The sequence below is a fragment of the Fundulus heteroclitus genome, chromosome 20 (genome assembly GCF_011125445.2).
Source record: "Fundulus heteroclitus isolate FHET01 chromosome 20, MU-UCD_Fhet_4.1, whole genome shotgun sequence".
In the NCBI taxonomy this organism is placed as follows: domain Eukaryota; kingdom Metazoa; phylum Chordata; class Actinopteri; order Cyprinodontiformes; family Fundulidae; genus Fundulus; species Fundulus heteroclitus.
The window spans coordinates 11,058,347-11,070,490 of record NC_046380.1 but is presented as its reverse complement, the minus strand read 5'-3'; the positions used below and the strand labels follow the sequence as shown (position 1 = coordinate 11,070,490).

The window sequence follows — 12,144 nt, the reverse complement described above, 5'->3', positions numbered from 1 at the left end:
TTCACAAACAGAGCCGAACATGTCTGCCCGTCTGATCTGAAATCAAACAGGCAGAATTATTAGATGTAAGAATTTGAAGAAGCGTAGCCGGACCACAATGTCACAGATAAGAGATGTCACAAGATCCAGCTCTGCAAACTCTTCTGCAAATAACAACTCCAGGATGGCCATGTGACAGAAAAGATGTGCCAGTATGCATATGGGACCAGAGATGTGATGCACTCATCAGGACATGCTGTAAAAATATGCAATAAAGACCAAGAGGACCAGACAGCACAAGTCACAGTTGACTCATTCATGACTTCAACGTCCCAAAACTGCTTTAATGGATGACTTATTGAGTGCCACAATTCCAATGGCAGATTATTTCAAGTGATGTGTTTGTGGTAACCTGAAAGCACTCTACATGGTTTTTGCTAATATATATTCAGACTTTATTGAAGTGGAGGATCAAACATCATCCACCTTCATCGACCATATGAAGCAAGTCTTTGCCACACATGGAGTTTCTGTCGTGCTAATGTAAATAATGAACTGAATTATGCATCTGCAGAATTTGAACTATTTACATGTGGGTGGGGTTTCAGCAACTCACATCCAGTCCACATGATTACAAGTGCAATGGCAAGCAGGTTCACTCCCAACATGGATAGCCCCCCTGCTCAAAGACTGAAGTCAAGATTGGTTGCACAATTCTAGTGTCACATTAAATAATGACAAGACAGTAATAATGTTTGTTACAAGCAGATGGAAAGTTAGAAATGATCTATTTATTAATATACTGTAAATGGGGAGAAATTTAAAAACTGTCAATGAATTTTCCTATTTAGGTGTAACTTTGGATCCAATTTGGACTTTTAAACACCATGTTAAAAAGCTTAGAAATTTGCTAAAGCAGACTTGCATAGCAGACTTAAGGTATATACATGGGCGTCTTACTATTGAGGCATCACATTTGTACCAAAACTCAATGATTTTATTGCATTCCCTATATGTGTAACTAGCCGGTCGCAAGCATGCAAAACAGTCTAAAAGCCTAAAGATTCATGATAGCAGGTCAGTATTATCTTTGTCACATATTTTTCAGATGGGATTTTTTTTAAATGACAAAAAAGTGACAATTCCTGCAAACATTTTCTTGCCTTTTAAAGTTCTTGATGGTATTGCTGCTCCACCTCTACAGAAAGTTTGTCGCGCTGAGATCAGATGCAACAACTAGAGCTACTAGGGCGAGGTGAGTGCAACGTACCATAGTGTGGGACTAATTTATGATGAATGTCTGTGAGTAAAATGACGGTTTTACTAACTGCGTACATTTGCAGGTTGAATGGTTTTAGTGATGACATGGAGAGATGTGAATCATGATTAATTAAATATGTGTAGAACGTAAAGATATGTAAGGTTTTTACACTGGTTTATCATCAATTCACAATCTCTGTTTTATTATATATCTAATTAACATCAACCTGTGTAGGGACTACTGGTGGAAATTAGCATATTTGCTATACCCTGGCACGATGCATCTTTCCTTTGAAAAGGTCAGTGAAATGTTGTGTATTGTCTGTGTCAATAAAAAGGTCAACATCATCATCATCATCATCATCATCATCATCATCATCATCATCATCATCATCATCATCATCATCATTAATATTAATAAGAAGAACAAGATCCCTGCTTTGTGCTCTTGCAACATACTTTCCAGAAGTGCGCTGAAACCTCTAATACCAAGTGAAAGAAATGGGATAGAAAAGGAAGAAATATTTTGGTCAGGAATTCACAAGGCTCTAAAAGAGGTGTTTAAGGTTCATATTAATAATGATTATGTAAGCATATATTTAGGTCTGATTGCGACTCTGAATGGAGGAGGGGATATAAAGCTGCTCCAGTCTCTACTAGCAGCCAGTAAAAAATAAATGACAAGAAAATGGTTACCCCACCCACCACCCCAAAACAAAAAAAATAGAAGATTGGTTTAGCATTGTTTTAGATGTATTTAAATTGGTAAAGTTGGCATTATCTGTTTGTATTTCTTGGATCCTAACTATCTTAAGGCACTGTATTGACCTTCTGAAATTGGAAAATAAGATGGCTAGATATTTGTTTTTCTTACTTTTCTTCTTACCGTGAATAGCACACTGTCTATTTCCCATGCATTGTTTACATTACATCTATCTATCTATCTATCTATCTATCTATCTATCTATCTATCTATCTATCTATCTATCTATCTATCTATCTATCTATCTATCTATCTATCTATCTATCTATCTATCTATCTATCTGAACATGTAAAATGTACCCAGTTAAAGCACATTGTCGTTTTTTTTGTATGGACTTTTAAAAAACATGTCAAATCAAGAAAAGGACCTGATGTTGTGCATCAAAACAGATCATAATGTTTTTCATTCTTTACAATAAAAAGTGAATGGGGGGGGGGGGAAGAGGAAGCAGTATCAGTACACATCAGCAAAAGCACTACCAAACATTGCACATGGCCAGCCAGTGACAGTCAAAGCACAGCTTCAACCAGTTAGGTGTGTGGACAGTCATAACACGGGTGCTCTGCTGGACTCACTGCGTGTTTAAAAGAGTATCAGACATAAAGGACTCACACAAGGAGTTTAAAGTTTATCGTAACCATTTAAAGTTTCAGTTCATTTATGCATTGTATGTTCAGTAAAGCATGTCGTTTTGTTGTTGGAAATAATAAGGTGGTTAATTATACTATCAGTTATGCTGATGGAAATCTGCTAACGTTTAAACTCATATACGAATTAAGCTGCTCCAGTGTTTAGTAATTGTTTGTCATGCCGTGATAATAAGCTTTGTTTCAACTCATATTAGGCACTGTATCTTAGTTATATAAGAGCTCAGGCTTTTAAAGTTAATAAAGATGTGATGAAGCTGCCTGGTTTAAATGTGCACCTCCTGGTGGATTGTGGGGAAGTTGCAATAACGATGGCGGAGCTGCAGCCACATGTGAGAGTTCTCCTTACATACACAGAGCCTGAAAAAAATGTGTAAATGCAAACATCTAATTTCAATATGGTCGGTTATTTATTTATTTATATTCAATGCTTATTCATTAACCTATAATTGTTCTACATTTGTGTTTCGTCCTCTTCTGTAGAGTTGTATTAGTATACAGAGTTAAAATTCCTCATATGTGTACACATATAATGCTTATTCTGCTTCTCATCCTGATTATTATTTTAATTATACTACTATTGCTGCTGCTGCTGTTGTTGTTATTGTTGTTATTTTCAGTGTGTGGATCTGTGAGCTGCTATCATTTTACTACTGTCACACCAGGAATTTCCCAACTGATGAACAAATAAAGGATTATTCTTTTCAATTTTCCATAAATATGGAAATTTCCCAACTGGGGCTATATTACTATTTACTGTTTACTTTCTAGCGCAAATAAAGGTGTCATATTGCAGTGGTTCCTTTCTAATTAAAATAGAGGCAAGGCAAGTTTATTTATATAGCACTTTTCAGTAACAAGACCATTGAAAGTGGTGTACAATAACATAAAAAAATTAGAGGGAGATACTACATAAGAAAGGAAAAACATTACAGTAATAAAGGAATAAGTTCAGTAAATCTTTGAACAAACATACAATATACATAAAATCGCAGTACTTAATTGTTTCTATTCATAATAAGAAATAAGCTAGGCATATCCGTGGTAAAGTAATTTTGTCCAACTTTTCTAAAGCTACGACTAGAATAACTTCTTTTGCTTCATGGAACTGCTTGATTACCTACTGAACATGTTGAGAATTAAAAATATGGAATTCATGCCCTAAATAATTAGATAAAAAAAAGAGTAGATGCACCACTTATCTCTATTTATTTACTGGATTGCTGATTCGCCGTTGGTAGTACACGTCGCTGTGAAGCCACCAGCCGCCATATTGGTACTCCCTATTTTCCTCCAGTAACTAGGGGATACGTGCTCTACAGCATCGAACTAAGATGATTTTCTCATGTTCAGGGGGGCTTAAGACTTTTAAAAATGTCAAATGCCATATACTTTTATGCTGTGTCTGTGCATGACCCTTTAAATCTGACACAGATTTACAATAGAGCTAAATTAATCAACCGATTCAAACACTCCACAGAGCTTCAGTTTCTACATAAGAAAAAAAACAACTCAAGTGTACATGTATATCTATACATTACATACACAGCGTGTGTATGTACACACAAATTTCTGCATAATAATAATAATAATAATAAAAGTAACAGTAAATAAATGACCAAAAACATCTTCAATGATGCAACGATATACAGAGTTGCGGTTCTAGTTCAGAATTTGCATATACTATACATACAATAAGTATGTATGCACATACTTGCACCCATTGTTTCATCCGTGCAGCATCACTGTGTGGAAATCTGCAATCAACCAAATCAATATACATGCGTGTGTGTGTGTGTATATATATATATATATATATTCCCATAGCCTTAAAACTGCTTCTTGTTGCAGTCAAATGCTATGGGATTCTGTGAGAGTAGGGAGTAGCAAGATGGCGGCCAGTGACTTCAGTTTTTCGAGCCAATCAGCAATCCAGTAAATAAACAGAGATCAATGAGCTGGCACAGCATGCCTGGACACCGACATGGAGCTGACATTCATCACGCCGCCTCAGCGACGGGGGAGTGACGTCCACACGCGTCATCATTTCCGGGGCGTAGCGGGTCCGGGCGACGCGAGGCAGCAGCGGGGGTGGGAACCATCTTGACAGTGAAGCGCCGTGTCTTTGGTTATTGCAGCCGAAGCTCCCTCCCTCACCGTCCCCCCGGTCAGAGAGTCGCGGCTGTGGCGGCGGACAGAGTCACAGCAGGGTAAGAACGTGGAGGAGATAATCTTTTAGGGCGTAATTAAGTCGTTATTTTAGATTGATACGTCTTTTGTGAGCTGCGCGTCTGCGCGTAAACCGGTGCGGCCACGGGGCTGTACGACGTGGTGCGGAGAACATGTCATGTGGATATTGTTTTTAAAGAAACTTTTGGAGAGACAAATATTGAAATATATGGGAAGCTGCATAAAGATTGTTGCTGTTATGTTTATTGTTTTTTTTTCTTATCTCTCCTATAATTTATTGTCCTTATAAATAATACTTTGTTTTGTTTTTTATTGACCTCAGTTCTAAAATCTGCATTTGTTATTGATTTTCATTCCCTTTTGTAATAATGCCCCCCCCCCCCCGGTTGTTGGGTCCAAGCCTTCAGGGGCTTGTGGTCACATATTCCCAGCGCTATGTTAAGTGACTCATGCAGGCAGCCAGCATCATATTTACACATCGACCACTTAGTGCGCTCAGTTATTGTCAGTGACCCATTTAGTGACACTTTATCCTCCAGGCCCCCAGCTGCAATCAAAACAGCGTTTCAAGCAAAATATGCAACACAGCTGCCAGTGTTTGTTTTATTTTGTGTTGTTATGGCTGAGCTGCAGAGATAACATTTGCTCCGATCATCCAAATGACCTAAAGTGGATCCGGTCAGGCAACAGAAAGGATGTCACTAATCATAAATGCCCTATAGATACTTGTCATCTAGGGTTAGGATTTCAATGAGCTGTGTTTATATATATATATATATATATATATATATATATATATATATATATATATATATATATATATATATATAATCTATAATCACACTACTTCAATGGATACAATGTCTTCCCGGTGGCACACGAAACCAAAAAAGGATCTTTGAAAGATCCTGTGGGTCAGTTCCTTGAGGAAATACAGATTGCTTCACTTTAGTTTGACCGAGGAGTGTCCTTTCACGTTTTTTTTGTGTCACCGCTAGTTCCGCTTTCCCGTCTTTTTCTAATTTATTGAAGCAGAACGTCAAAACCTAAAGGTTAAACCCATAAACGGCTGTCCAGATACAGGGCCTGAGAGGATGCAGCTGCAGGGGGGGGACTTCAGAAGACATCGGGTCAGCGTTTGCGGAGACTTATGTTCGGCTGATTTACTGGTTTTATAACGTCACCCAACCTTGGATGTTGCTTTACTCCAGGGAGCTTGATTTACTGCGTGGCTATTCATTACCTAGGTGTGATTGGGAATGTGCTGCAGCCTGCCTCAACAACAGCTAGAGCAAATAATCTCCTGTTATCTGTCTCTGCCCGTGCCTCTCTTTAATCCTCACCTTATGTTGATAAAAATCTTTGCCAGCAGGGTATTTGATTATATTTAGGCAGCAACTTTCTTTTTTTTTAACAGTTTAAATGCGTTTAGTATGGAAAATCAGATTTTTGTGGCTTGTTTATCCTAAAACTCTTGACTGCTTGCAGCCGATACACGGCGGGGTGGCGAAATGAAACTCGGCCGGTTGACATTTGATCCCGGGGCGTACGTCAGAGCACCTGAAACGTATACAGAACGGTGACTCAAGAGAACTCTGACAGGCCAGGAATCTGGAGAATTTCAGAACTGCAGCCCAGATATTATAAACCCGTCGAGGGAAAATGTGCAGGCGCTTTATTTTCCTCAATGCAGCCGTGCTTTTGAATCACTGAAAATAAAACCCAAAGTGTTATGATTCTGGTAAAGTCTTTCAGCTTAGTCAAGCAATCCCGCTGTAGAGCAGCATAAAGCCGATTTCCTGGGAAAGTGGGTTTTAATATTTTTTAACGCCGCACTATCGGGGTGTTTTTGTTTTCCTTCTTCTTTTCTTTTTTTTTGTTTCCAGAGGAAACGTCTTGCCGCTGTGACAGAAAGTCTTGTCTTATCTGTGGCCTTCAGACTGAAACACAGGGAATGCCGATGATAAAGCCTTAGAGGTGGGAGGGTTTGCATATATGGAGGTCGACTAGCACACCGTGCAAATGGTACAGGGTCAGACTTTGCATAAAAACAAAACCCAGAGCAACAGACTTATACCTTTTCCACCAACTTACATTATAGAGCTGTAGTGTTTGCAGCCAGTGTACTCCCAGACGGCGGGCCGTAGAACTGGAGCTAACAGAGGAAGCGCAGACGTCCATACTTCGTAAACATTTCCACATTTTTGTCTCAACCACAAACTCAAATGTGATTTGTTGGGATTTTATTTTGTAGGCCGACATAAAGTAAGGCTTTGCTAATAAAAGCCTGAAAAGAGTGCTACTTCTTTATACTCAGCCTCCACAAGTCAGTTCTTTGTAGAACCAATTCAATCTTTGGAGGTGAAGGTCTCTACCAGCTGTGCACATCTGCAGACTGATTTTTTTCCATAGTTAGCAAAATATCTTTTTTTTCCGGGCAGATTGGATGGAGAGCATCTATGAACATGAGTTTTAAAGTCTTATCACAGATTAAATTTAGGTCTTCACTAATAATATACTTTGACTGAAACAATTCCAGGACAGCGCTTGCTTTGGTTATCTCATACCACCTTCTTCTTCTTCTTAACTCTGACCAGCTCCTCCATCCCCGGTGAGGAAAAGCATCTGCACAGCACGGTGACATCACATGTACTTGCTGTGGCAATGGTGCGTTCAGGCTCATGTGCTGCGTTAGTTTTCCTCCTCACATAGAGCGCATTCAAACTTGGATGGAGTTTAACTTCCTGTACTTGGAAGGAAATACAACCAGGGTGTTAGTTTTTTGGGGGAGAATGAGTTGCTAACAGGGTGTAGCAGTGTAATTAGCCCTTTCAATTCTTTTAGTTGTGCTGTCGGGAATATTGGGGTGTTTTTGACAAAAAGGTCAGTGCGGTAGTCCAATCTAGCTTCTTCCATCAGAGGTCGATCTGTAAAATCAAACCCTCTCTACGCCACAGTGCCCTTGAAAGGGTTATTTAGTCTTTAATTACTTCTAGACCGAACTACTGCAGCTCTTTCTATACTTCTTTGTCGTCTGCAGATGATCCAAAATGCAGATGCTTGCCTGCGGACAGGTGCTATAAAAATTGCAGGAAAAAAGTATTTTAGCATTTGTTTTCTCATAAAATGTGTCGGACGTTAGATTTTTTTTTAAGCATTCCCATTCCATTTTGTGTTAATTTGAGGTTATTTTTTGGTGTAAATCTAAATTCCTATTTCTTATTAGCGATGGAACCCGCCAGATGAGTGTGTATGTACGGTTTTAAACCTTTGGCTTCCATGTGACTTCACGCTGGTCCCTGATTGGGTACTTGGGACGCATCTCTCTGTGCCCGTGGCCAATCAGAGCTTTCTGTGTCATTCTTCATCCGTTCAGATTAATTCCTGATTCGTGCCGATCAAAGTCACACCGCTGGCAACTTAGACGGCCAGATGCGAACGTCCCCAACGCACGTGATGCTAACGGAAAAGTCAGACCACGACAATGAAAATTAGGAGACAATGGCAGCAGTGCAGGGAAATTTCTGTCATTTATTGACAAACGAATAGTTTTATGAAGCTTTTGCAGGCTGAAAAAAAAGCGGGTCAGCCGAAAGGAATTTGGACCGAGCGGACATAAAAACTCCAACAGCATTTACTTGCATTTGCTTTAGGTGTAGTATGTTATTGCTTATTTTATGTTTTATTATTTATTTTGCCCCATGGACCTGTACAGTCCTTTGGTCACTTAGGGGTGTGTAAAGTGCTCTGTAAATAAAGCTTGACTGAAAGCGCTTTGCAAATAGGCCAGAAGGTTCCACTTTGGTCTCGTCTGATCTGGCTTTGCTTTGCTCTTGCTTCTCTGATTAATGTTCCCCTTTCTTTCCATACTCGTGAGAGTTTTATACTTAAAAGAAAAAGAAATCAAAGACCTTGTATCCCTTTGCTTCCAAGTTACACGCATACAAATCCCAAAAGACTGAAGTAATGTCAAAAAAAAAAAAGTTCAGTGGGTATGAAGACCTCTGCAAGGCAGTGCTCTTTAGACACTTTATTACTTTTCTAGTGTTTTTTTTCTTCTTCATATAGTTTGACAAGAGTGTTAACTTTACGTTTTTTTATAGAAGGGGAAGTATCTGCTTTTCTGATGTAGCCGTGGTTTCTTTATGTGTCTCACTGAGGTTGTGAGTGAGTTCTTGGTAAGAGAGGATTGCAGAAGTTTCAACGGAAGCATGTTCTTTCACAGTTGTCAAGTGGGCTGCCACATAATGTAGGGCTCAGGTTTGCTCTTGTCCGTGACATTTAGTGATTAATTACTCATCACATGCGGTCTAAAGCCACAGTTAAGCTAGATTCTTAGTTCAGTGGCTCCCCATGTCGGTTAAGTGAGCTGCAGAGCTTGTAAATGACCAATTCATGCCGTACACACCCATGAATTATGATGTTCTCGCTTGTTTTGCGCTCTTTTTGCTGTCTTTTTCTGGTTCGTTTTCCTCCGAAAATGAGCTGTCAACCCGTGTCCCCCGAAGCACATGCAGCACTCCGTCTCAAACACACACACACACAAAGTTATTCTTGGAGGAATGCCCTAACGCCGCAAATAATAGTCCGGTTCGCAGGATCAGTGACGAATTACTGACGCATGTTTGAGGTTTACTGCCTCACCTAAAGGTTGCGGCCTTGTGTGCCGGCAGCTTTTTCTACGGGAGACACCGTGGGACAGCATGGTGGTGTTGCTACAAAACCTCTGAGAACTGACTTTGACTACAGGCTTTGTGTTTGGGACCCAAATGGCTCAGATATAATACTTGGTGCTTATCCACAATAATTCCTAGGTAGGTGCTGACAGACGTTATTAGATGCAATACAATAACAACCACAATAGTAAGGGCATAGCTTTTAGGTTTTGATGTTTATCACCTGATTTGAGGCTCATCTAGAACTCCATTCAGCGTTCTTTACTGTTATTTGTAAAGACGTGTGTAAAAAAATAAAAAATTATACCTTATCTGACTGCAATAGCGTAATTTCTGACTGAAAAAAATTTAAATAAAAATTTCTTTTTGTATAAGTATATTTACTCATTGAATGAAAAAAACAACATATTGACACCACTAACAATTCCTCTTTAATAAATGCAGCTGGATTGTTTTGGGAATACTGGATATACTATAGGAATAGAAATTTAAAATAATAATAAAAAAACTTGTTTTCCTGCGAAATAAATCTGATTGGACACAGAGGAACATTTCCATTAGCCAAGAAAACATGTCTTTCAACTAAGGGATGTGTGACTACGTGTCAGCAAATAGTTGGACCCATGTTTATCATGGCACCACATGATGTGAGTAGGGTGGTAAAGAGGCATTGTGAAATCTTCAAATCTTGGGAGACATACCAGAAAAAAAAGCCTTTTGTGTCCAATTATTAGAGATGTGAAGTTAAAATGCTACTGGAACTTACCCAGGAACCTAGTGCTTTAGTCAGATGAGACCATAACAGCTTAGAACAGGGGTGTCAATCTCATTTTGGTTTAGGAGCCGCATACAGCTTAATCTGATCTCAAGAGGGCCACACGAGTAAACTCATTGCAAGATTAAATAGAACTAATAAAAGTGGACTTGTTGATTTTTATATTAAATTAATTTCACTTTTACACAATATATTATGAATAACCTCAGCGTTTTTAAGAAAAGTATTTGCAATTTCAACAATACTTTTACTCAGTTAAACATTTACTTGTGCATTATGCATAAGAACTGATCACAGTGATTGTACAATGTTGAAAAACATTTTTTTCACATTTTTTGGAACTTTAAAAAAATACATCAAACAGATAAAAATTAATAAATGATTTAAAATCAATTTTACATATCTGAAGCTCAGTGCTACCATCTGCTGATTAAAACACAGCGCCCCTCGTGGACAATATAGGAACTGCATATTTTCAATTAAACGAAGTACATGTTTTTTTCAATAATTGTTTTATCATTCTCTTCCTTTTATCTCCTCTTTCTTTCACCTTTTCTTTTTTTTTCTTGTTCTTCCTTTTCTCTCCTACTTTCCCATTGTAGTGTCCATATCATTTGAGATATTCCCTGCATGAATCATAATAAAACTATTCACATTCATAAATCAAGCGGAGCACTATGGCAAAATGCATTTAGCCACCGGACCGGACTAAATTGTTTGGCGGGCCGGAACCGGCCCCCGGGCCGAATGTTTGACACCCCTGGCTTAGAACAACAAACAATCTGAGTGGATTTGTAATGAAACACAGGAGGAATTTCTGGGAAACAAAGTTAAGTATGGTGGTGGATCTGTGATGCCGTGGGTTTGTTGATCTTCCATTTTTTTCTTGGATTCGTGTTTAATTCTATTGCATCACAACCTCTTTGAAAGGACAGGACATCTTAAATAGAAACCTGCTGAGCTGCGTGGAAACAGAAAAGGGTTTGTCGCTATTTGGTCGTAAAGCTCCAGGATATTTAACATCGAAATGGTTGGCCCAGCAAAAAAGCAAGCAAGCAGGGCAATGGTACTGAAATATCTTTCCAGAGGATGGCCATAAATGTTCACACTGTCATACATTTAGGGACGCTGAGGTAATGCTTCCTGTATGCAAATCTTTACGACATTTCCTTAAAAGTGCCTGATATTAGTCACCGAATAACACGAACAGAGAAAGGGAAGCTGTGTTTTCACTAAGAACTGATTAGGCCCAGGGCTTTCACCCTGTGTGGCAACACCACGTTGCTGCGCTTCTGCACGGACCTCAATTCCAGGAAAGGGTTCCAAAACAGTGAATATGGGCTCAGGAATGTGTTTTTGTGACAAAAGCATAGTCTGTGCCAATGCTCTTTGTTGCTCAGCCTGCACAAGAGCAGCACAGGGCACAAAATTAAGTCACAGATGTTTTAGGCGTGTATAATATCTTGTCAAGAAAAACAAAAATGTTCTGACTGCTCAGCAAGCACTCTGTTTAGTTTCAGTGGAACCTGTAAATTATAGGGCAAACAGTGATGGAGCAAATGAGGAACGCGAGATAAAAAAAAAAGGTAAAGTTAGAGGTAACATGAAACCCTTTATATAACTGAAAATGTCAGACAAATATAGCTGTTCTCCTTCTTGTCACCCACTCTCCTTATCTCTCTCCATCTCTCAACACGTTTCAGTCCTCTGCCCTTGAATATCTTCATTGTTTGCCTTTGCTGATCAGCTCTGGCTCATTTAAAAGGTAATAAACGCACCTGCACAGGGAGAGTTTGGTAGAAGACAACTTGCCCTGTTATTATTATTCCTTGAGTAGTTATCGGAGGCAAACA

General features: G+C 39.0%; 1 protein-coding gene across 2 annotated transcripts in view; it reads left to right on the top strand.

Moving 5' to 3' along the window:
• The first annotated feature begins 4,752 nt into the window (after positions 1–4,752).
• Positions 4,753–12,144, top strand: part of ece1 (endothelin converting enzyme 1) — a 30,910-nt gene continuing 23,518 nt past the window's right edge. Inside the window, exon 1 of one of the 2 annotated variants that reach the window (XM_036151875.1) lies at positions 4,753–4,860. The gene's annotated coding sequence lies outside the window, so the exon portion shown is untranslated. Of the gene's footprint in view, positions 4,861–9,511; positions 9,655–12,144 lie in introns of those variants that run through there. The other variant, XM_036151876.1, reaches the window with a different exon arrangement.